This window comes from Typopeltis vanoorti, chromosome 15, assembly GCF_054136105.1.
Source record: "Typopeltis vanoorti isolate ZY-2024b chromosome 15, IOZ_Tvanoo_1.0, whole genome shotgun sequence".
Taxonomy (NCBI): Eukaryota; Metazoa; Arthropoda; class Arachnida; order Uropygi; family Thelyphonidae; genus Typopeltis; species Typopeltis vanoorti.
The window spans coordinates 39,583,409-39,609,763 of NC_143563.1; the positions used below are offsets into that span (position 1 = coordinate 39,583,409).

General features: G+C 37.0%; 1 protein-coding gene across 1 annotated transcript in view; it reads left to right on the forward strand.

The window, feature by feature from the left end:
- Positions 1–1,757: 1,757 nt before the first annotated feature.
- LOC150098667 (uncharacterized) overlaps positions 1,758–26,355 on the forward strand; it is a 32,643-nt gene continuing 8,045 nt past the window's right edge. The window contains exons 1-2 of the mRNA XM_090405011.1: positions 1,758–1,995; positions 18,940–19,025. The gene's annotated coding sequence lies outside the window, so the exon portion shown is untranslated. The remainder of the gene's footprint in view (positions 1,996–18,939; positions 19,026–26,355) is intronic.

Genomic DNA, 26,355 nt, shown 5'->3' on the forward strand with positions numbered 1-26,355 from the left:
TGTGAATGGGACTTCATGGAGAGATTGAGAACAGTGATGATGGGGAGGAGAGACTGACTAAGTGAGCAAGAGGTGTTTGGGGAGTTGAGTAAACTAGATGTAAATAAGGCTGTGGACTTGATAATATATCACAGCGTATTCTGAAGGAATATGGCAGGGAGTTGACACCTGCCTTGACATATTTTTTAATACGAGTCTTGCACTTGGCCAAGTTCCTGAGGAGTGGAAGGAAGGCAAGATTGTGTCACTTCATAAAGGAGGTGATCGAACTCAAGCATCAAACTATAGGCCTATTTGTGTGTCAGGTGTTGTGGTTAAGTTGTTGGAGAAGCTTGTGAGAACTAGGATCCAGAGTTGGGTTGACAACAATGGTATTATCTTTGATGGACAGCATGGATTTGCTAAAGGAAGGTATGTTTTAGTAATCTACTTACTTATTACAATAAAGTGACTTGGACAGAGGAGAAGGATACACAGTAATATACTTGGATTTCGCAAAGGCTTTTGATAGAGTACCTCATGATAAGTTGACAGTCAAACTTGAGCAGATGGGGTTGGGTATTAGATTAGTGCATTGGATTGGAGACTGGTTATCTGATAGGTATCAACAAGTTGTGTATGGGGGTGCGATATCCAGGAAAAGGAAAGTCACTAGTGAAGTGCCTCAGGCGTGTGTTTTAGGGCCATTTCTGTTTATCTTGTATATTAATGATATTGGCGAAGATTTGGATGAAGATATTCAGTTGTTTGCAGATGATGCAAAGTTGGGACGAACCATAAAGAGTAGTGAAGATGTTGTGGCCTTATAGGAATACTTAAATAAATTGAGTGATTGGGCACGGAAATGGGGATGTGAGTTCAATGTTGCAAAATGTAAGGTTTTAAAATTTGCAAAACAAAGATGGGATGCAGAATTTATGTTTGGTGAGAATATATTGTTGGAGGTAGAGGAAATAAGAGATCTGGGGGTGATAGTCGATAAGGATTTAGGTGACACATCGCCAAAATTGTGAAGACAACACAAAGGCTTCTTGGAATGATGCGGAGGACACTGACGTGTAGAATTAGGGAGATTCTGGTTCCGTTGTATAAGGCTTTGATTAGGCCACACATGGACTATTGTGCCCAGATTTGGTCACCGGGTTTTCAGAAGGATGAAGAGATGTTGGAGAGGGTTCAAAGGCGACTGACTAAGGTAGTTTCTGACCTCTGGAATGTTGAGTATGAGGAAAGATTGAGAAGATGTAATTTGCAGAGTCTGGTGGAGAGAAGGAAGAGGGGAGATATGATAGAGACCTAGAAGTTGGTAAGCGGTTGTTATAAGATCAATGGAGGAGAAGTTCTACAGACAATAGTGGGAGATCAGGGGAGAAACTGTGTAAAGAGGGTGTGAGTAGGGGAGTGAGAGGCAAGTTTTTTTCGTGCAGAGTTGTGAATGATTGGAATGTCTTGCCTGAGAGTGTGGTGTCTGCAAGGAGTTTGAGTGTGTTTAAGACACGATATGATGAGATGTGTGTGTGTGATAAAAGGACCTCCCAGATGAGTCTTTGACTCCATGAGGTCTTGGAATAATAATAATAATAATAATAATAATAATAAATACCCTCGTTGATATCAAAGGTGTTAGAGGATTTATATTTGTTTCCTTTTTTTCTATTAAACATAACATAAATAAGAAATATTTCTTTTATGATAATTTTTTTTTATTATACGAAGTAATTCTGGCAGGACACTGCTCTTTAGCTGTTGGTGAATATTGCAAGGAAGGGTTTGCTAAATGATTTTTTTTTTTTTTTCAGTGGCGCCTCTTCAAATAAGGCAGCTTTATGGCTTTGGGGAAATCTGTTTTGGTTTTTGTTAAATCGTTTTCTTTAACTTAGGCGTGTGATATTATTTAAAGTCGTTTATCCAGTTTAGTAAACAAAGAGCGGCTTAAAAATTTTCAACGTAGTTGTAGCGGTACGGCGCATAACAAGTTAACTAACACAAAGATGTGTAAGTATCCAATTAACATTAATATCCGTTAAACATGCGTTGGGATTAGAAAACGTTTTTTTCTCTTGCTGTTAATACTATTCTTCAAACTTCCATAGAGTCGTAGAGATCGTCGCTTCGATTTTCCGCAAACCACAATGTGTGTAATACCTTCTGAATTTATTTTGCGTTGGTGCACACTCCAGCAGTGCAATGCCACTTTACGTCTTGCACGCGTTGGAAAAAAAAAGTTACTATTACAAAGCTTCCAAGGTTGACCCTCGTTTTTCTTCTCTGTTACACTATGCAGTAATTCGCCTATGTGATAAATTCCTCTCACTAACTTATGTCTCAATCATCATCAATATTTATTATTACAGACAACTTCAAGGAGTCCTTAGACTCATCAAGGGAGGCCCTAAATCATACTTTGCTTTTAGCTCATTCACAGTCATGGAAGCCTATTCCATGCATTCAATACTTTCCAAGCTATAGACTTAATTCTAACATTCTTGGTAACTGTTGTAAGTTTTCCACTTGGTTATGCTATAAATTAAAGATACCAAGAAATTATATTCTTGGTTTAATCCTTTATCCAAATGTAAGCAAACAAGTTTGCACCTGAACTATTTTCAGGACTGTGGCAACTGAAGCTAATGACTTCACATCACTTGCCTTAGTATCCCATAATACAAAGCACATATCCTTATGGACATGTATAATGCTATGCATTATGGGAAGGGTCACTACCTAGACCAGTTTTGACCTTTATTGAGGTCCAGGTCTGGCTCCCCCTGATGAGACCTCAGTAAAGATCGAAATCGTCGGAAATGAAGCCTTCACAAAAATGATTAGCCAGCAACTAAACTATTTCTTTTGCATATGTTACCTTCTACCATGAGCATTGTTTAAAGTCTTTCTGCCATAGTCATTTCCCCTCATATTTGCTACTTAACAAACAAACAAAAAAACTCTTTTGGGTTTACATTAGCCTGCTTAGTTAATTTTCATAATCTGATTTGGACTTTCTTACTACACTAGTTACCCTTCTTGCTTGCACTTCATACTTATTAACAGTGCGAAAGCACTGTTAATGAGTATGCTGATCACATTTTTCTTTATATCCCTCCACAGTGTTTACTATTTTTGCAGCATTTGCTTTATATCTCTGCTCATCCACTTAATTCCCAATTGGTTTATCCTACTGACCTTGGGTGTACAGTCTGATACTGCTTCTCTCTAACAATCCCTTACTTATGCACTTCTGACATTCTTTCATTGTAGCTTCTCAAACAGTGGTGCTGTTCAAAGATGACTCCTAAATCTGTCATAATTATTGACTTTATGGTTCAACATAAACCCTTTCTTGACAGAGAATTCCACAAGTTTGTGAACTTCCCAGAACAAGACTCCTTGGTCGCTCTCCCCAATTGAGGTAGTGCTGCTAACGGCACTAGACTGCCAGAAGAAAAAATGCCACAGGTTCTGTTCTAGTTACCCACTAGAGGGATTTTTACTAAACTTTTTTTTGCTGGGCTGGTTAACGTATCCGCTCCCCAGCCAAATGGCTGTGGGTTCGAATCCTGCTATGGGCATGTATGTTTGTGATTGTCTGTGAAAATACTAGTGGTGGATGGCATTGGTGTAGATGATGCCGTTTGCTGTGGTTGGTGGATTTGAGTGATGAAGGCAGAGAGTTGTGGAGTGGATGCCCTTCCTCGATGAGTCTTTGGACTCCTTGGAGGTGTCACTTAATAATAATAATAATAAAACCCTTTAAATAACTTAAATGTTTCTATCATATCCCCTTAATTATTAAAAGAACACGTAAGGCCACCATATCTGTACCTTTATTAATTAAAATAACTTTTAATTAATAAAGGTACAGATATTTCGTACCAAAACTAATAGTACATCTTCAGTGTCAGTTATAGGAATGGAATACAAGTAACGAACTTTCGGTGGACTTGCCACGTGCTAGGAAATGATAGAAAATAATAATTAATCTTTTATTGTAATCAATAAAAAACCAATTATCTTAAAAATTAATTATTATTTCTATCATTTCCTAGCATGCGGCAACAATTGTATTTTAATAGGTGATCCACCGAATGTTCGTTACTTGTATTCCATTCCTATAACTGTTTGTGTGACACTGAAGATGTACTATTAGTTTTAGTATGAAATATCTGTACCTTTATTAATTAAAAGTTATTACTGTGGTCTTACGTGTTCTTTTAATAATTATACTATGCCACAGGTACCTCTAAAAATAAGTATCATTTCTCCTATTTTTCTCCTGTCAACAAACTAATGCAATTCACACATCCTCAACCTATATTCATAGGGAACAGTCCACAGACCATTCACCATCTTGATCACTTGCCTCTGAATCTTCTCCACCACTTCCCCATCCCCAAGAAACCCAGGAGACCAGACTTGAGCACAGTAATCTAGATGTGGATATATCGTAAAGTAAATTACTAAGGTATGACCGACCCTTCAAAAGCCATGTTGTCCCTTCATACAGTCATATTTTCATCCACCCATTCTTGAATTCTCTTTTTGACCAATTTTTCTAGTACTTTTATCACCACACCTGAGATACTCATTGGTCTATGTATACAAAGTAGAAGATGCTATTATCAGATCCAATACTCTCAAAGCTCCTGGATTCCCTATATAAATTCCACTTCCATCTTGCCGTGTCCCCTTTCTCCATGCACTCTGTCCCCATAGTTAAAGTGTCCCATAATAATTGTTTAACACGCACTCATTATGCTAATCTGATGATACATGGTATCTGCATCTTCCTTTAGACTCCCCCCTGGTCTAGAGAAGCAATCAGTAATATGTTTTGTCTGATTGGCCTCTATCTTACACCAGACAGCCTCAAATGAACCATCCCCCCCCCCACCTAAAATCCTTAAACTTCTTATTTTGTTGGTTGTAATTCTTCAGCTATTATCAGAATATCCCATCTCTGGTTCCTATTCCCTCTATTTTCCCTGAAAATAAAACATCCTTTTCATTCTATTTCTGCAGCTATATCATTTTCTGTCAACCAGATCTGAGTGATGCCTATAATTTTTGGCCAAGTTGAGCAGACAAAGCAGCCTTATTCCTGATATTTCTGGTTTACATGCATTTCAACATCTTGCATCCACAGTCAGCCTAGTGTAATGTCATTAACAATCCATTTGAATTGGAAACCTGTGAAATCACATTCGGCATATTCAGCCACATACATGCTTGATTGTACCCTTCTCCTTAATATCTACTTTCCATGGTTTTGCACTTCCAAACTCTTATTAAACAACAATTTCTCCAAATGTCTAATTCCAGAACCATTAAATGTCCTTTTGTACATCAAATTTACTTCATGCATTAATAAACTGCACACCATTCATCCTCTTATGCAGTGTTTCCCAACCTTTTTGAAGTCGCAGACCCCTGCGGTGAACGCTAACATGTCACAGACCTCCTGTAGTGAATTTTAATTCACCAAGGCCCCCATAAAATCCAAAATGGAAATTTTTTATATTTTACATATAAAGATGAAGTAATAAATTACAATTTTACAACACTAAATGTGTCATTTATGACAATGCAATACTGTTATAAATGGAGATATTCCGAAGAATATGAACATATCAATTAGGCCAGGTGTGAACAACAGGTATGAGCAACATGATAAGATAAAGTTTAATGAAAATAAACTATCCCGCGGACCCCCCCCCTTTGAATTACTCGCGGACCCCCAGGTTGGGAAACACTGCTCTTATGTATAATCCACATCCAGTGTTGTGTGAGATGTTGCATCTGTTGTAAAAATGAAGACCCTTAATTTAATGTTCGGTTGTGTTGGATTCTCAGCCATTGGAATTCAGGGAAATGAGACTGCAGATACAGCAGCTAGATCACCTCATACTTTTTTCACATACTATGTGATAGTACCATATATAGACTATAGACAGTTTATAAGATTAAAGCTAATTACCCAGTGGTAGTCATCATGGCAGGAAGCACTGATAAACAAATTATATGATATTAAGCCTGAAATCAAGCATTGGCATTCTAGTCTGTGGAAACAGAAGAGAGGAAGTTGTTCTTGCTAGGCTTTGCATAGGTCACGGTCATTTAACACATTCTTTTTTTTTTTTTTACTGAGAGCTGATGATTCGCCTATATATGAAAAATGCAACATGCATCTTACCATTTGCTATATTATCGTGGAATGTGATGAGAGAGGAATGAAATTTTTATATATCTAGCTGAGCCATATACACTCAGGTAGATGTTATCAGACTCAGACTAATTGCATGTTGTTTTTAACTTTTTACAAAGAATTAATTTATGCAAACACATTTGATTATATATTTAAAAAAAAAAATTCAGCTAATATCTTTTATTCCTTTAGGGAATAGGCAAGGCTGTTTTAGCCGTATCTAATTTTTGGAGACTGAATGGGGAGTTCGATCTCCACTGGTACTCAAAGATAACTGACCCAACACTAACATTGATTATAAGTGGCAACCGATGAAGAGACTGTCAAACAATTACTGCCAACTCATGGTCTCTAATCCTCACAGGAATATGTTGATTTTTTTTTATTTTAATGGGAGAAAAAACCTGTTTGCCCGTGCCAGAGATAAACTAACTCGGGAAGCGGTCGAAGAAAGGCTTAGAAAGAAGTTCCTCTAGTCCGCTACTGGACTTGAACTTAAGTCTGTCTTCCATTCATGTGGCACTTTAATGGAATAATTTACAGCACAAAGAGAAATAATTAAACAACAGGTTTCATAGATTTCAATATTTTGTCTCTCACAGAGACAACATCAGCAATACAGTGTTAAAATGGTAATAACACAAAAACACACAAGAAACAATAAGTGGGAGAAATTAGCTAGAATAAATAGATACAAGTCCAATGAGGGACACCCTCTATGTCTGCTGTTAGCTAGAATTAGACTTTGAGTGGAGGAGGCCTGAGAATTAAAGGTACGGGAGTGGGGATCCAGTTCAATGTTGCAAAATGTAAAGTTTTAAAATTTGGGAAGCAAAGATGGGATGTAGAATTTATGCTTGGTGGGGATATATTGTTGGAAGTGGAGGAAATAAGAGATCTTGGGGTGAAGTGGATAAGGAACCGAAATTTAGGGGAAACATTGCCAAAATTGTGAGGACAACACAAAGAATTCTGAGAATGATGCAGAGGACACTGACTTGTAAAAGTAAGGAGATTCTTGTTCCATTGTATAAGGCTTTGATTAGGCCACAAATGGACTACTGTGCCCAAATTTGGTCACCTGGTTTTCAAAAGGACGAAGAGATGTTGGAAAGGGTCCAGAGGGGACTGACCAAAGTAGTTTCTGATCTCTGGAATGTCAAATATGAGCGAAGGTTGAGAAGATGTAATTTACAGTCTAGTGGATAGGAGGAAGAGGGTGATATAATAGAGACGTACAAGTTAGTAAGAGGTTGTTATATGATCAATGTTGGAGAGGTTTTACAGAAAACAGTGGAAGATCAGAGTAGAACCAGAGGTCATCCCTGGAAGCTGTATAAGGAGGGATATGAGCAAGGGAGTGAGAAGCAGGTTTTTTGCATGCAGAGTTGCAAAAGATTGGAATGCCTTGCCTGAGAGTGTGGTGTCTGCAGAGAATTTGAGCGTATTTAAGGCATGGTATGATGAGCTGTATGTATGACAAAAGGACCTCCTAGATGATATATAATAAACGATATGATAAATAATAATAATAATTTTATTTATTTATTTATGCTTATGGCTACATGAAACTGGTAAGTGAAGAATACAATCGCAATTTCCAGCAACAAATGATGAAAATCTTAACATATAAAAATTCATTACATAAAAGGCACAACCAGCTTTCTAAGTCTTTCCATTTGTTTTTTGTTTTTTAAATAAAGCAAAAGTAACTTGTCATAATCAAGCCAAGGGCAATTATCATCCTACTGTAACAGGTATGACAAGGCTGCATGTTCTCACAATGCTTTACAACATAAATGTAGCCGTATCCTAGGTTTAATTAGAGAGCAGTTGTGTCTTGTGTGAGAAAACTTGATCCATTCGAGGGGGCCCATTTCACATTACATCATCTTCTAACATGAGGAGCAATTCTGTTGATACCATGACGAGGACAAAGTGACTACGAGAATAACGTCTTCATGGTGAGATGGGACCGTGATCTTCTGTTTCCTCCATAACCATTGCCACATCAACTACAGGTCAAGGTCCAGGTTGGAAAGCCAATTTAAGGCCTCATCCATCCCTTTGTGGATGTCCTGTAGACCACCACCATGAAATTGGCAGCTTGGGCAGTCGTACACAATATGAGTAATCGTCTGAGCCACAGGAGAACAATCACAATAAGGGTGATCTGACAGCCCCCATTTATGTAGAAGGTAGCCACATCTGCCCTGACTAGTTCTGATCCTGCTTATTGATGACCAAATTTTCCTAGGAAGATCAAAACCAGGCCGCAGAGCACAGGGATCTTCTACTAGGAAGCTGTTTGTTGGACCAGTGTTGTCTCCATATGTCAGATATTGGTGGCAGTACAGCTGAAGAGAGTTCGTCCATGGACCAGAGAGGCTTTCTAGATTTGAGGCGTAGACTAGGTGGGTTTATGAGAGTCTGATGTAGGGGAAGGAGTGGGTTGCTCAATGCTTTATTAAATTCCTTAATCGAAGCTTGTCTTCACCGTATGTGTGTGGTGGAGCAATGTTAGATAGAACAGGAAGCCAGGAGAGAGAGTAGTGCTTCTCGCTGTCCCACTAATTGTGCGCATGGTAGTTTAGCTGGTTGTCTATGATGTTAGTGTGGGCATTTCTTTCCCAGACAGGGGCACAGTATTCTGCTGCAGAGAATGTGAGGGCTAGTGCAGATGACCTTAGGACTTCTGCACCACAACCCCAGGTTGTTCCAGCAAGTCTTGAAATTATATTATTTCTGGTTTTAATTTTATTGGAGAGGTTGATGATGTGCTTTTTATAAGTTAGGCTTCTGTCCAGGCTCACCCCAAGGTATTTTGGGTGAGGCTCGTGTTTTACCATTTTTCCACAGAAAGAAAGGTTGAGTTGTCGATTCGCCTCTGCATTGTACAGGTGGAATACTGAGGACACTGTTTTCGTTGAATTTGGCTTCAAGTACCACTGCTTAAAGTACTCTTTCAGCAGTGGTTCAAGTCTGTATTCAAGGTTGATTCTAGGTTGGTAAAGGAGGTGGATTGATGTAAGATCGCTAGGTCATCGGCATACATATACTTGCTTGATCTGGTATGAGGTAGATCATACACGTAGATGAAAAAGTATAAGGGATAACACAGAGCCCTGAGGAAAACCGTTGTGAAGGAATCTGGGCCTGCTCTTTTTTCTGCCAATATGGACCCGGATCTTTCTGTTAGAGAGAATAGAATCAAAAAGTTGCAAAGTTTTTTACACTTTATAATATTTCCTAGTTTTAGGATGAGGCCCCTGATCCAGACAGTGTCATAAGCAGATGTTAGGTCAATGAAAGTGGCTCCAGATTTAAGTTTCTTCTGGAAGCTATAATAATAATGTAGTGGTAGCACTGTGCATCAAGTTACATACACAGGTTGATAGATCTTGGTGAAGTGAGTACTCATTATTTTAACTATTGCATTTGCTTTTGATACAAGGATACCATCTGCATTCAGTTAAATTCTTCCACATTCATTCTTTCTTTAATTTGCAGTATAATGATAAAATTCTTTTGGATTGACTTTAGCCTGAACAGCCAGTTTCTTTTCAGATACTCTAGTTAGCTATCTGTACAATACTCTGACTGTTTGCTTGATATTTGAATTAGCTTGATTGTTGGCAACATTTCTGATTTATTATTGAAACTGGAATGACACATTAAACATAAAGTTTGCCTCTATTTTCATTTTGCTACACATGCTTTTTTTTTCAATTTCAAAAGCCATCCAGCCCATCTGAATTCTTTTATATTTCTTTATATACTGCTCAAAACAATTAGGGAATATTTTGGTTTTCTTGTAAATTATAAATTTTTACAAATAATTTACAAATGTAACACATTTATTTTAAAATATTCTTAATATAAAACAGTGTAGAACAGGTTACCATGTACAAAATCATGTTAAGACTTGTTGAAAAGTGTCTTAGCCATATTAGCATGTGGGGGGGGAGTATAAAAAGCATGGCTTGTTGCGCTCACTTCCACAGTGCATAATTATCACTTCAATTGTAAACTTGTGTCACCTATCACCTATTATTTTGTTAAAAATGGCAGAGCAACATGATATCGCAGAATCCATGGCTTGGAGAGCCATTGGTCGAATAGAAACTGGACAAACGCAGCAAGTTGTTACTCAAGTGTGTCGTGTATCGCAATGCGTAATTTCGCAACTTTGGAATCACTTTCTGGAGACGGAAAATGTTCGAAATTGTCTTCATGCCATAGGTTTATATGCTCGAAGACCAATGGTTTGCATTCCACTTACTAAAAATCACAAAAGAGCCAAAAGAATTTCGGCACAGGAACACTGCAACTGGACAAATGAGGATTAGGCTTGTATACTTTTTTAGCGACAAGTCCAGGTTCACTCTGCAACCAGATAACCAACGTATCCTGATATGCTGTAAAAGTGGAACAAGAAATAATCCACAGTTTGTTTGTGAAAGACCCAACATCAACGTGGGAGTTTGATGGTACTGATCTCTATTTTATCAGAAACAGTTCCTTAACAGCCCAAAGGTATCGCAATGAGATTTTGAAAACTATAGTTCATCCATATGCTGCTGCAATTGGTCAAGAATTTATTTTTATGGATGAAATGCTTGTCCACACCATGCAAATTTGGTACAAGAGTGGGTTGAGGAAGAAGGTATTGAAATAATGGACTGTCTTGTCTCTTCACCGGATGGTAATCCAGTCGAACATGCATGGGATGCTTTAGGTAGGCTGTTTCTGCTCGACTGGTGCCACCACAGCCGCTTCAAGAGCTCGAAATTGCTCTCACAGAAGAGTGGGGAAATATCCCACAAGAAGTGTTTGATCATCTTATCCAGTCCATGCAATCAAGATGTACCGCTGTTTTGACTGTTAATGGAGACCATGTGTCCTATTAAAAATTAACAAAAGCATTTTTAGCTATTCTTGTTGTTATTCTTGTTAAAATTGTTTCATGCTAAAATGTATAATTTGTGATAAATATTGATTATTTAAATAATATCTCATCAATTACACCATATCCATAAGTAAGAAATATTTATTCATGTATAATAAAATACCCAACAGTTATAATTATTTGCAGAAATTTATATTTTTCCGACAGAAATTAAAATATCCTGTAATCGTTTTGAGTAGTATGTGAAAGTTATTGTGAAAGTTTTTCCAAGGTGCTCTATTTAGCTCTATTTTATTATTGTCTGTTATTTGTTCTTCAGTTATCTGGTTTTATTCAGTATTTTTCATTAATTTTTTTCATAGTTTATATATAATCCTAATTTATTTGATACTGATTTAATTCATTCATAATTTCTTCTAGTTCTGTTTTTCTATTGGCAATTACCATAATGTCATCAGTGTAGTGTAAATGAATCAGTTTTGTACCATTCATATTAATAAAATTTCATTTTATTAATATCAACAGTGGACAAGGACCTGAAATTCAGGGGCCACATTGCACAAGTTGTGAAGACATCACATCAGATAATGATGCAAAGGACCCTGACATGCAGAAATAGAGAGGTTATGATGCCATTGTATAAGGCCTTGATCAGGCCTCATATGGATTATTATGCACAGATTTGGTTGCCGGGTTTTCATGGTGATGAGCAGTGGCGGCTGGTGATAATAGAAACAGGTTGGGCCAGGGGGAAAAACAACTTAATTTTTTTTATATTTATATAGTGGTTCTATTATTGATTTATAGTTACTATTTCTATTACAATAATGTTTAGTCAGACTCCACTGATGCATTGAGCTATTAATTTTTTTTAAATTGGAAAAACAAGAAACGTGTTTCCGCGCGGTTAGCCTAGTGGCTTTGCGCTTCGCAACCATATTCCTGAGGAAGTAGTGTCCTAGGTTCAATCCCCCGTCGACGACGTGAGGACTTCGAGGATATTCTCAGTATTTTTTCTCGCATACATACAAATCGGCCCTTCAGAACACACGCAATTTACAGACAAAAAGAGGTGGGCGGTAGATGGCGTTGATTCGTAGTAGAGGTAAGGTGTAGAGATAGTTGAAGATGTCCTCCCGCGATGAGTCTTCGGACTCCTTGGAGGTATCAGGAATAATAATAATAATAATAATAAACTATCGATTTTGTTCATAGTTAAAATATATTGTTTATGGATGTAATAAAAATTTAAACTTTAAAATAAATTATAACAAAAAACGACAACAAGAATAAATAATAAAACAATGAAAGAATCGCACGCTATTTACGTACAAACGCAGTGATTGGGCCAGACTAAACGGGTCCCCAAGATAAGCGTTGCCCCTTGTAAACAAACATGATTGCTACTGCACGTACCTCATACATGCGATGTGCTCTACACGTATAAAATAGTATGGTCTCTGGTGCCAGCCATGGCTGGCCCGAGAGACCATACTAAGTCGCATTATACAATATTCCACAAACCTCTACAGTAATTTTTTTATTAAACAATAAAACAGATCAACAAAGAGAGAATAAATAATAAGACAATGAAAGAATTGCACGCTATTTACGTACAAATGCAGTGATTGGGCTAGACTAAACGGGCCCCAAATTAAGCGTTATGCCTGGTAAACAAACACGATTGCTAGTGTACGTGGTTCACATTCAAAGAATCGCATGCTATGTACTTACATACAACAGTGACTGGGCTAGACTAAACTGGCCCCAAGATAAGCGTTGCACCCGGTAAACAAATACGATCGCTAGTGTACGTGCACATACATGCCCTGTGTTCTACACGTATAAAATAGGGCCAACCCTGGCTGGCCCCAGAGACAGTACTAAGTCTCATTATACAATATTGCCACCAAATACTATAGTATTTTTTTTATTAATCAATAAAACATGTTGGAAATAGATCAAAAAATAAGGTAATAAGGTGGGGCCTGGCCCCTATAGACAAGCCGCCATTGGTGACGAGGATATGTTGGAAAGGGTCCAGAGAAGATTCACAAAGTGGTCAGTGATCTTTAGAATGTGGATTATGAGTACAGATTGAGAGAATGTAAGTTGCAAAGTCTTGTGAATAGGAGGAAGAGGGGGGGGGTAGTTGAGACATATAGGCTTGTCAGTTGTTATTAGGTTAACAAAGAAGAGATTTTTCGTACAATGGGAGGGGGGGGGGAATAGAACAAGAGGCCATTGCTGGAACCTAAGGAGGGTGTGAGCAGAGAAGCGAGGAGCAGGTTCTTTGTATGGAGAGTGGTTGGTGAGTGGAATGCATTGCATGAGTTTATTATGAATATAGACACATTGAATCAGTTTAAAGCACAGTTGGATGATCATTGTGTGTAATAGTGTGTACTTCCCACGATGAGTCTCTAACTCCATGAAGGTCAGATGTTAATAATAATATTAATCCTTTTATCGCTCTAGTTTAGTTCACTTAAGGCATATTCTAATACTGCATTCAATAATTTGGGTGAAACACTATCTCCTTGCTGCACTCCTTGATTTATTTTTAGACTGCTCTGTTCATATATAAGAAGATATGTGAAAAAGCAGTTGCTTTTTCATATATCCCATTGTTTATTATTTACATATTTATTATACTTCTCCTTGAACTCATTCACTGAAAAAGCACCTGCATCTGTATTCTAGCAACCCATTCCACAACAAGGCAAAATCATTGTTAACCACATTCTTATGTTATTGCCAGAGATGATCCCTTGCTCTCGTACTTCCCACCATGTATTGAAAAAAAAAAAGTGTTCTGTGTGAAGCTTATAAAACCCCTTTAATTGCTTATGTTTCTATTATATTCCCTCCTTTTATGCCTATCAACTATCCTTTGTAATCCATAGGCCTTCAATCTCTTCTTTGGGAGAATTCAGAACCTCTATGGAATGGAATAGAAAGAATTCATCAGACAGGAAATTTCTCCATTCTATGTTTTAAAGATCTCCTCTGGGATCCCACAAAATTGAACATATTACAGTTATGTAACAGTTGCATATGCATGTACATACTGCAGATTAGGCATTGCATTCTGCATCCACTCTCTCTTCCTCACCACAAAAACAAACAAACACAAACAAAAAATTAATTTACATGCTCATTATTATCTGACACGTCCAAGGACACATCACTGGAAGGCACTGCTCTGCTCCACTTCATTATACACACATCTAACCATCTTCCCTACTACTTAATTCTACTATTACACACAGCTACCATCAATGCTATCTACTGCTCACTGTTATTCTGCTTTGTAAAGTTTCTTTTCCCCCTTGAAATCCAGATTAACCAGTTTGCAGCACAAGTCTCCAGATGTGTTCTGATTAAGTTTACTGGAGAAACCAAACCTGAACTTTGTCTCTACTGGTTGGTCCTCAGCCACTTCCAATATTGTCTCCATCTATAGAAATCACCTATTTCTGAATGCCAAAATTTAAATTCTTACACTTGACACATTCAATTGGCATATCCATCTCATTTGCCCATCTTCTCTTTATTCAGGTGGAAGACTTAGGAATAAAGGGAAGGTAGGCCATTACATTAATACTATTTCTGATAATAGTATTAATGTGGTGACCTACATTTCTTGACATTGTATCATCTGAAAACAGCTACATATTCCTCTGCAGTCCTCTCAACAATATCATTAATAGTAACTGTTCCATAGGTGGTTCCCTTTGAAATCCACTTGTTACCCTCCTCGTCCTTAATGCTACTCCTCACATGACTTTTTGGAATATGCTACAGAGCCAGTTGCTTATCCAGTCTAATATAGTAGCTGATTATTTAAACTTATTATTGCAACTTAAATATTAACTTGGCATCTGACAACCTGTGAAAAGTCTTTGCAAAATTCCGAAAGATCACAGCATATTTATTTTCATCATCAACTACTCTTTTTACCTTATTATTAAATGCTTCTAAATTTCTAGACTGTCCACTAACATATTTATGCTATCCCCTATATTAGGCTCTTGTCTTCATTCTCCTATTCTTATACATTATTGTTATTATGTAACACCTCCAGGGGATCCAAAGACTCATCGAGGGAGGGTACCTACTCTACAACTCCCCGTTGTCAACTTAGCTACAGCTCTTGTCTTCATTCTCCTATTCTTGTACATTATTATTTTTACATAACTCCTCCAGAGAGTTCAAAGACTTATCGAGGGAGGGCACCTGCTCTACGACTCTCCGTCAATCCACAAACCGTAACTACCTTCACCATCTACACCAATGCCATCTACTGCTGACTATCACCACTAGTATTTTCACAGACAATCATGAACATCCATGCCCATGGCGGGATTCGAACCTGCCGCCTTTTGACTGGAGAGGGGATATGCTTACCACTCGGCTAACCAGGCCAGCGTACATGACCCCTAGGCATGTGTAAGTACTTTCATGCATTGCTCCAGTGAACTGACTACTCCCATTCTTTTATGTAATCACAGAGCAGGCAGCCACTTGCTGACATCCATATACAGTTCATTTCGAAACTTATCAAATTATCATCTGCCTTAATCTACCTCTGTTCTTTGAACAGCCTTCTCCATACTGTTTATAATCATTTTTGTTGTCTGCTTTGGTAGATCATAGAGGTTTTTTTTTTTTTTTTTATATCCTGTTGTTTTTGCTGTCTACCTCTGTACCTTCTATAAGGTTAATTTAACCTTTTCAAATCCTAGTGACTAGATCTAGACACAGTAATCTAGATGTGGCCTGATCAGTGATTTATACAATGGAATCACTGCATTTTTTATCTCTACTGATTTCAGTCCTTAGTATTGCAGCAGTCCTCTAGGTTATCTTTGCCAACTTCACAATATGGCTCCTAAACTTCAAATTTTTATTGACTATCACTCTCTAAGTTCCTGCCACCTCCACTTCCTTTATTATGAGTCCATGAATAGAGTATGCAGTCTTCCATTGTTGGATCCACTCATTTGTCCATCTGTCCACCTTATTTAAATCCTACTGAAGGGCTACCACATTGGCACTGTTACTAATATGAGGGTGTTAAAAGTTTATTTTTCACTTGGTTAGACTATAATAAATTTAATTTAATCCTTTATCCAAGTGTGAGCAAACAAAATTTGCACCTGAAAATATCTTCAGGACCGGGGTAAGGTAGTACGTACTACCTTACCCCGGATTAAACTAAATTTATTATAATATGAGGGTGGTCTGAAAAGTTCTTGGCCTAACAATGGAAAAACAAATTTATAATTGCAAAATTATTTTTATTTATCAACATAATTTCATTTCTCTTCGAATCACCTCTTGATTCGAAGAGAAATGCTGACCAGCAAGGAAGAGTTTTGGGAGGAGACAGAAGTCAGAGGGAGCCAAATCTGGGGAATAGGGTGGATGTTCCAACAATTCATAGTGCAGATCCCTTAATGTTTCCATTGCCAAAACACCTTTGTAGAACTCTAGTCTTTCGTCCACATGTTTTAGTTAGTTTTGTGCTGCTGTGTGTGTTTTAAAAGTCTTATTTTGTACTCCCTGACGATGTCTATGCAACTGATACAAAATATTGGAAGCATAAATAGTACTTTTAATCATTTCCTAGTTCTGTTTCACTCCATTAAACTTTTATCGTGAGTTTTTCCTAGCACTTAATCCTTAACACACAGATAATGATCCAAAGTGAGTGACCAAGATGGTATGTGGCCAGTGGAATGTTCTCTACAAGAATAGATTGAGGGTTTGGTTGCAAAAGTTGGGTGATACACAGAAAAGAAGAGATGCGATAGAAACATATGTTACTAAAATGCTTTTATGGAATTCACACAGAAAAAAATTTAACACATGGTTAGAGAAATCAGAAAAGGAGTTATTCTTGAAAATTAAGTAAGACTGGTTAGCATGGGCATCAGAACTAGATTTTTTGCTTGGAGAGTGTTGAATGAATGGGTTGTCAGAATCTGTTGTGAGTGCTTTGTTGATAATGAATGTGTTCAAGGAGAGGTATGATAGGCATAGTGTGGATAGCATAGGCTTTGGATTCCATTGATATGTCCATGCAATAATCATAATAATGCATTGACCAATAGTATGATTGAGTTCAGAAATAGAATGTGCTTAAGATGTACAGAGGCTGTTCAATAAGTTATAAGACTATATTTATACAGAAAACAGATTACCTTTAATCGTCATCACTTACATGGTCTTTTTCGAAGTAACTGCCATGAGACGCGATGCATTTGTCCCAACGTTGCGTCCACTTCTTAAACGCATGGGAAAGTCTGTTTTTTGAGAGTTCTTTCAAAACCGCCTCCGCAGCTTTTACATGCTTTGTTGCTTTCGAAATGGCGGCTCTTAGTGGTTTCTTGAGCTGAGGAAACAGCCAGAAATCACATGGTGCGAGATCAGGACTGTATGGAGGGTGTGGTAGGATATCTATGTTGTTCTTCTGCAAAACGCCCACTACACAACCAGCAATATATGGCCTTGCATTATCGTGGTGCAATAAGAAGCCATTCTTCAATGGACGCTTCCTTTTGACGTGCTGTACCATTGTCCATAAAACATCCGCATAGAATGAGCCGTTTACAGTATTCCCGGGTTCTACAGTGTGTTGGTAAACAATGCCTTCGTAGTCAAAAAATATTATGGTCATAACTTTACCAGCCGATTTTACAGTTTTTGCTTTCTTGGGGGTAGGCGAAGACGGATGCTTCCATTCACTGCTTTGTTGTTTCATTGTAGGGTCATAGTGATACAACCAAGCTTCATCTGCTGTAATGATGCATTTTAAGAAGTTGTCGCCTTCTTGTTCCAGTCTTTCTTTCCATTCTGTGCACGCATCCACTTGATGCTGCATTTGCTTCGGTGTCATTGGGAATCCATCGGGCACAAACACGTTTCAGTCCCAAATGTTCAGCCATGATTGAGTGAACACTTCCCACAGAAATATTCAGGACAACATGCAGCTGGCGTACTGTAATTCTGTGATCCTCCTTGATGATAATCGCTGCTGTGTTGATCATTGTCTCTGTGATGGACGTTGAAGGTCCTCCCTCATGTTCAAGATCTTCCATATTTTGTCTTCCTTCCTTAAAAGTTTTATGCCAGCAAAAAACACTTGCCCTCAACATTGCTTCATCGTGGAAAGCTTCGCGTATCATGTTAAAAGTGTCCGATGCCGATTTTTGCAAATGCTCACAAAATTTAATCGCATAATGCTGTTCCAAGGACGCTTCCATTTCGACAACTGGTCGTGGCTCGTAGGCGTGCCGAAACAAGCTTGCATTTAGTCACGTGACACTCTGGCACATCAGCGTGTTGTTAATACAGACAGCATTTCTTTATTCCACAGAAATTAATATTGTGATGAGTGGTTTCGCTACAATAAAATTTGTCTTATTACTTATTGAACAGCCCTCATAGTTTCTTGAGCATTGCATTTGATTGTAAGTATCACTTGTGATGAGGCATTTCACTCCATGGAGTGAGTACTAAATGATGTGATGAATACTAAAACATCACCTTTGTCTCTACTAAATACAGTAATCTATTTTATGCATCCATTTTGCTTTCTTGGGCACTCGTTCACATCCTGAATCTTTGTACCTAGAAAACATGATTTTGTCACTTTCCACAATGACATCAATAATTTCACAAAAGTAAAATTACATTTGCACAAAAGATTTCTTTACTTATAGATGCAATTCTAAGTTAGTTTTTTTTTTTTTTTGTAAAATTTAATTATTTTACAGAGATATTTTCTACACTCTGTTTTATTACTTTTGTGAAATTTTAGATGCAAATTCGCTGTTGATTACTCATGGTATCTACAGGTAGATCCCAGTGAAAAATGCTTAGATCAAAAGAAAAGAATCTAATGAGGTAAGGAAATTATTCTTTTTATTTTATTATCATTATCAGGTCTCCATGGAGCCAAAGACTCATCACAGCAGGTCCTCCATCACACACACACATACACACACACACACACACACACACACACACACACTGCTCATCATACCATAACTTGAATATATTCATTGTCTCAATGTCCACCACACTTCCAAGCAGTGAGCAATGCATTCCACCCACCAACCACAACTCTCCACACAAAAAAAACCTACTCCTCACCCTTTAGTCACACTCTCCTTATACAGCTTTCAGGGATGACCTCTTATTCTTTCTGTTTTATATATCAGATGAAAGGAGGAAAATAGATCAGATGAAATATCTGATCCACATTAATCTGGTAATAACTCCTTATCAAATTATATGCCTCAATCGTCCCCCCCCCCTTTCCTTGTATTCACTATTCTTCGCAATTTGCATTCTCTCAATCTCTCTTCATATGAACATTCCAGACACCACCTTAGTCAGTCGTCTCTGAACCTTTCCAACATCTCTTCATCCTTTCGAAAACCCGATGACAAAATCTGTGCACAGTAATCCATATGCAGTCTGATCAAAGCCTTATAGAATGGAATCATAACATCTTCACTCCTACTTGTCAGTGTTCTCTGCATCGTTTCCATAATGCCTCCCAATTTTAGCAAAATGTCTCCCCAGAATTTCAGGTCCTTGTTCACCAGCACTCCAGATCCCTCATCTCCTCCCCCCCTCTAAGATATCCCCATCTGTGATTCCCAAACTTTAAAAACCTTACACTTTGCTATGTTGAACTGGTAGCCCCATTCAAAAAATATTCAAGTCCTCTTTTAAGGCAACAACATCAGTTCTACTGCTTATAGTTCTTCCCAACTTTGCATCATCTGCAAACAACTGTATATCACCATTCAAGCTCTTCCCAGTATTATTGACATGTAAATTAAACAGCAATGGCCCCCAAAGCAGACCTCCTGGCCACATCATTAATGACTTTCCTCTCTTGGAATATCGCCCCTTATAAACAACTTACTGATGCCTATCAGATAGCTTATTTCCAATCCTGTGCACTAACCTGTTATCCAACTCCACCTGTTCCAGTTTAATTACCATTTTGTCACGTGGCGGTCTATCAAAGGCTTTTGCAAAATCTAAATATAACACTGTGTATCGAATCCTACTCAGATACTGGAACAAGCTCAACATCAGCAGCAGAACTGAAGATACTTACAATCAGGATAAGACATATCAACAGAAAAAGAAGTGCATCTGACAGAATTAGAGAATTATGAGATCAGTGGAATTGATGTTACCAAAACAAAGAAGACAAAATTGGGTGTGATTCTTCTAAATAATAAATATGAGATATATTCAGGCAATCATGATCAGGGAAAGAAGTAGATATGGTATTCAATACTTAAGCACAAGAATAATCTTGAATGGCAAGCAGTATCAAGTAGAGTGAAGTTTTTACTGAGAGGGATTTTTTGAGTCATTAGAATAGGCAGCTAATACAAAAAGCTTGCCCTTATTACAGATCTTAACAGCAGTGTAGGAAGTGAATACCAGACATATAGAAATGCTTGAGGAATATTTGGAAGTAAGAGCAAAGCTAATAATAATGATACATAACCTGCTGGATTTCTGTAAGCAGAAGAGTACATGTTTCACCTATTGTTGTGCAACCTTTCTCATGTACTGTGAAGATATAGGTGTCATATTTTGCTTAATTAACATATTATGTGATTCAGTTCAATTATTTTTAATAGTTATGTGGTTAATATTCATATATCATCATGTTCATCAAATTACTAATAAGTACCGTCAAGAGATGTACAGGATATGTGTTAATAATGACATAATTAGGTTTGCATTATTGCTAACTTGCCATCAAGGATTTCCTTTCAAACTGATCTGTTATTTATTAGGTCTCCTGTATTGTCAAATCTTATGTTTTGCTATTAAGCAATTACTACTAACTGCTATTCCAGCAACAACATGCTATCCTTATCTTCCCATTCTGTTTAAGGGAACTATGCTTACACTAACAGTGCTACGTTCTTGCTAATATCTTCATTTTTAATATGATTTTGCCATCTGTTCACTCTCCTAATTTTTCTCAGAACTTTCAGATCTATGGTCTTTAATGTTTAAGCAACTGCTTTATTTCTAACCTAACCTTCACATCTATAAGTTAGAATTGGTTTTTATAATGTTTTGCATGCAGCCAGTTTAGTGTTTGGGCTAATTTTTTTCTTATTCCTCTGTATCCTCTAATGCCATTTATTCACAATGGGAGCAAGCAGAGCTCGTTTACCCCTAATAAACTTTTTGGCTGCCTTCAACCCTTAGTCTGCACTGAAAAGTGAGTCCAAGGCTTTAGGTGGTTTCATAGGCATAGGAGAGAGAGAGTAGTGCATCACTAAAATAGTTCTGTTTTTATCAACTAGAATCAGTTTCTTCAGCTGGCTACTCACCATAATGACTTTAGCATTATCCATTTCCATATTTCATTTGCTCTCTTCCTGAAAAATTGTGCCTGAATAGCTGAAACTTTACTTGCTCTATATGTGTTCTCCATTGGGGATGCCATTAATGTTTTCCACGTTCATCACTATTTTCATAGTTTATGTACTGCCTTTTTCATACCGAAAATCTTACTTCACTTATTCAGTTAACATGTTTTTATCCTGAAAACTTATTCTGAAAAAAAAAAAAAAAAAATATATATATATATATATATATATATATATATATAGTTGATGGAAGTTTTTTCACTTGGCTATGCTACCAATTTGGTTGGTAACTCAACCATATTTGGTTTAATCCTTTATCCAAATGTAAGCAAACAAAGTTTGCACCTGAAGTATTTTCAGGACAGGGGCAACTCGCGGTAAAGGTGGTATAAGTTCTCATCACTTGCCTTAGTATCCCCCATAATGCAAAACACATCTCCTTGTGGACATTATGCTGTGCATTAAGGGAAGGGCCACTACCCAGACCAGTTTCGACCTTTATTGAGTTCTCATCAGTGGGAGCCAGACTCAGAGGTAGTGTTACTAATGTGTAAGTAATGGAGAAGTCATATTTACCTATACCAGTTGCCAAAAAGGTGTCACACCTTATTATTAAAATTCTCTAGATTAGAGATAAGTTGATGGAAGTTTTTTCACTTGGCTATGCTACCGAAAATACTTCAGGCTCAAGCTTTGTTTGCTTACACTTGGATAAAGGATTAAACCAAATATATAATTGATATATTTATAGTGTCTGTGCAGTTAGCCTAGTGGCTATGCACTTCGCAACCATATGCCTGGAGAAGGAGCGTAATAGGTTTGATTCCCATTGCCAACATGAGGAGCTTAAGGATCTTCCTCAGCCATAGCCAAGTTAGCTGGTCTTGGGTGTGTACAGCAAAGCCCCCCCCCCAGTTTATCTGGGGTTTTTCATCCTGCAGGCAAACCGCCCCATGAACACACACACAGATTACAGTCATGATATTGCCCTTAGGGGATGCAGCAAGGAGTGGAACCAGCTGCATTAATTCACCAGTAACCCCTCATTAAGAGGGAACTCGACACGTCCTAAGGGACGAATAAGAAAGATAGTATATATATATATATATATCCTAAGTATAACATTGTCTTCATGAAGTAAAGAGCTATGTTGAATATTTCCAATTTTTATATCAGTTTAATGCCACTTTCCTTCATAATATGATCCACAGTAGTGGAGATAGTGCTCATTCTTGCCTTATATTTGATTTATCATGAAACCATCTTCCTGTGCTACTTTAATCTTAACTGTTTACTTATAAATTAAATATAAGCCATATGTACTATATGGTATAATGTCCCACTTACACCATATATGTCAGTAATAATGTTTTGGGTTGTTTTTCTCTTCGCATCTTATATGCTTTTTTTTATTATCTACAAAACCTCGGATCCTTGTTGCATTTCCTTAATTTCTTGATTTTGTCAAAGTTAGTCTGATTCTAACAATTTCAGTTTAGCATAATTTTTGTTAATCTTTTCTCAAGTATGACTATGTAAATCATACTTGAAACACTCAGCATGGAAATTCCACTGTAATGTTCATTTAGGCTTATTGTCATTTTTATAGATGTATTATGATATATACTCAGTCATCTGGAAGTCTGAATTATGCATTGTTACCACCTATGCACACATTATGCATCTGATAACCATCATACTTGAGCTTTTCTAGTGTACTGTCATCTACTCCAGTAGTTTTTCCACATTTCATGTTTCTGATAGCTTTTTCCACCTCAGGTATTGATACGTACTCCTAACTATATTCCTCTTGAATATTTTTTACCACTGCTTCTCATTTAACAATCTTTACAATGAAATACTCTTAAGCATTCAGAATATTTTTCTCTTTTGTTTTATCACCTTTAATGCATCTGTTTTCCTGTATAGTACCATTCCTCAATTTTTAAGCTTTTAGTAAGCATTATAAATACTCCACTAGAAAACATCTTGGTAGATTTAGAGGGCCTTTTGACTTACTTGCCAGGAACTTTCAATGCGATTTCTTTTCCAGGACTTTTTCTTTAATTTATTCATTCCGTGAATATTTTTAATCTTTGCAGACAACTTCGCCATATGCTTCCCAGGCTGAATCGATCAATGTTTTCTTCACTTATTGTGCTGCTGGGTGTTTAAGTTTTTATATACTGTATTTGCAGGCATATAAGATGCACTTTCTTTCTTTGAAAATAGGTCTGAAAAATAGGGTGCATCTTATGCAGCGATACTCAGTTTTTTATTACTTTCATTCCTGGAAATTTTCTCTGTTCCGAGTTACATGATTTCTTTCTTGCTTTCTTGTGGTATGCGAGAGTATTCCAGTTACGTTAGTTATGTATTCCAGTTACTAGAATACATTCTAGTATTCCAGTTATGGATAGATAACATTTGGTCTAGGTGCTCTGTAGGACTGTTGAAGAAGCCTGCCCTGCTAGTATGGGATTAGTTTTGTTCTCACAGAACAGAAGATGTTAAAAATAAACTCAAGGAATTGAAAACGCGGCTGTAATTCCAGGAGGTCTCACTAATCAGCTTCAACCCTTAGATGTCTGTATTAATAAACCATTTAAGGATTTATTAAGGAGAAGTAGAACATGGATGCAATCTTTAGATTTTGAGGAAGGAAGAGGCCTAGCATTTCGCAAGTTTGTTAGTGGGTCAAAGTTTCATGGGATGCTGTGAAAACTGAGACAGCGGTTAAATCATTTAAGAAGTGTGGCATTAGTAATGCACTTGATGGTACAGAGGACAATTTGTTGTATGAGGACTCAGATTCTGATTTAGAAGAGGTTTAAAGTCTCTTATTTAGCTCTGAAGATGAATTTCTGGGTTCTGACAAATAAGATTAAAAGGTGGGTACTCTTTCCTAGTTAGATTAGGTATTTGTTGAAAGTAGACCTACTTATTACTTTATATTTGAAATACTGTAAATTCATTAGAATATTCAGTGATAAAGTTTTTTTCCTAAAAAATGCGTACAAAAGAGGGGGTGCGTCGTATAGGCCAGTGCATCTTATATGCCAGCAGATGCATTTTTTTTTCTTTTTTCTTAAATATCTATGTCCACAGTTCAACTCTGAATTCTTTTAAAACTTTCATGTATATTTTCCTTTTCAGTATTGATATTCATGTTACTCTTACTCAGAATTAAATGGTAATTCCAAATCCCCTGTATCCTAAACCTTTGTGAAGATATCATTCTAAATGACTTTTCTTCTGTCCATGTGAATTTATGCATATCTTTATTTTGGAACATGATGTTAATAATGCCTAGTCTGTCCTAAACAGAAGTATGTATCTACCATTACTATTAGCTTTGCTCTTTTTTTTCCTGAAATTTCATAAATATTTTATATTAATTTCCTAGTCCAGTGGTGGCGAACCTTTTTATGTGCGTGTGCCAAAAATTTACCAATCGATTTGCTGACATGCTGAGCAGTTTTTAATAGGGGAAAAATTAATAGAAAATTAATCTAACTTAATTTTATTTATTTATAATATTTATTTATATATAAATTTATAAGGTTATTCAGTGTAAAATTGATTATTGTATTATTAAATTGATTTTCATTATGTCAGTTTGAAAAAGAAAAAGAAAACAGTAGTGAGAAAAATATTTATGCATTGTAACTCACCATCGAAGTTAGCTGAGCAAGGGAAGCAGCAGAAGGATGTCAACTTGTCGGCGAAATGCTTACCATATGAAAATAACTCTCCCTTGCATATAACTGGCACCCCTGATTTTACTTTACAAAAAAAGACATTAAAAAGTGTTGCATATGCCTCGCACACAAAAAATGTTTAAACATGTTCATGTCGAGGCAATAGTAACTCGCTTCCTGCAATTAACAACACGCCCTCCCCAATAGTCATTATACTGCAGATGCAAGAAAAACAAGTAGTTTTATTGTATCCCTGATTAAGGTACAGAGGCTTTTGCAGTCTATGTAATATATTTTTCAACAAATAGTGCAATCAGAGACAGCTGGAATAAAAACAGCCCTAACTAATGAATCACATTTCCCCTCTTACAGAAACTATGCTGTATAGACTCAAGCAAAACCATATGTTGCACTGGAAACACAGCATCTAACTAAAAACTCTTGTCCAATTTTTTCAATTACATGAAATAAGTGTTTGTTTTATTGCATTTGAAATTCTTGATGTCATTATGACAGATCACAAAGGCTAATTTCAAATAAAATTCTACCACGAATTGAAATATGCTATATAATGCATGTGTGAGTTCCTGTGCCAGCTCAAACACAAACAAGCATCAATAAAATTCAACCAAGGGTAGAAACTTTGTGTGAGTTGAGCCCACCGATAAAGAGAAGTTCTGTCAGAACAATAAACGGCACCCTGTCATGAATGTGTTAAAACTAAGAAATATATAGTGAATGTTGTTATTACAGTTTCAAATGTTATGGAATTCGGTTGAAAAGAATTAGCATTTCAACTCAACCATTGTAGGTTGCCTTTGTCTTTGGGTCAAATGACCTTTTGTTAATACCACACCAATCATATGCACATCTTGATAGCTACTCTCTGGTGTAAAAACAAAATTCAACTTGTGCGTATTGTAACAATTTAAAAAAAAAGTTGAATAATTTATAAGCGTATAAAAGGATATCACCTGTAAATCGTTGCCGTGCCAGCAAAATTCTTGGACGTGCTACCTCTTGCATTCGTGCCATAGGTTTGCCATCTATGTCCTAGTCTGCTAATTTGATCTTTAAATAGAATGCTTTCCTCTTCTTTGTCATCTGCCCTCT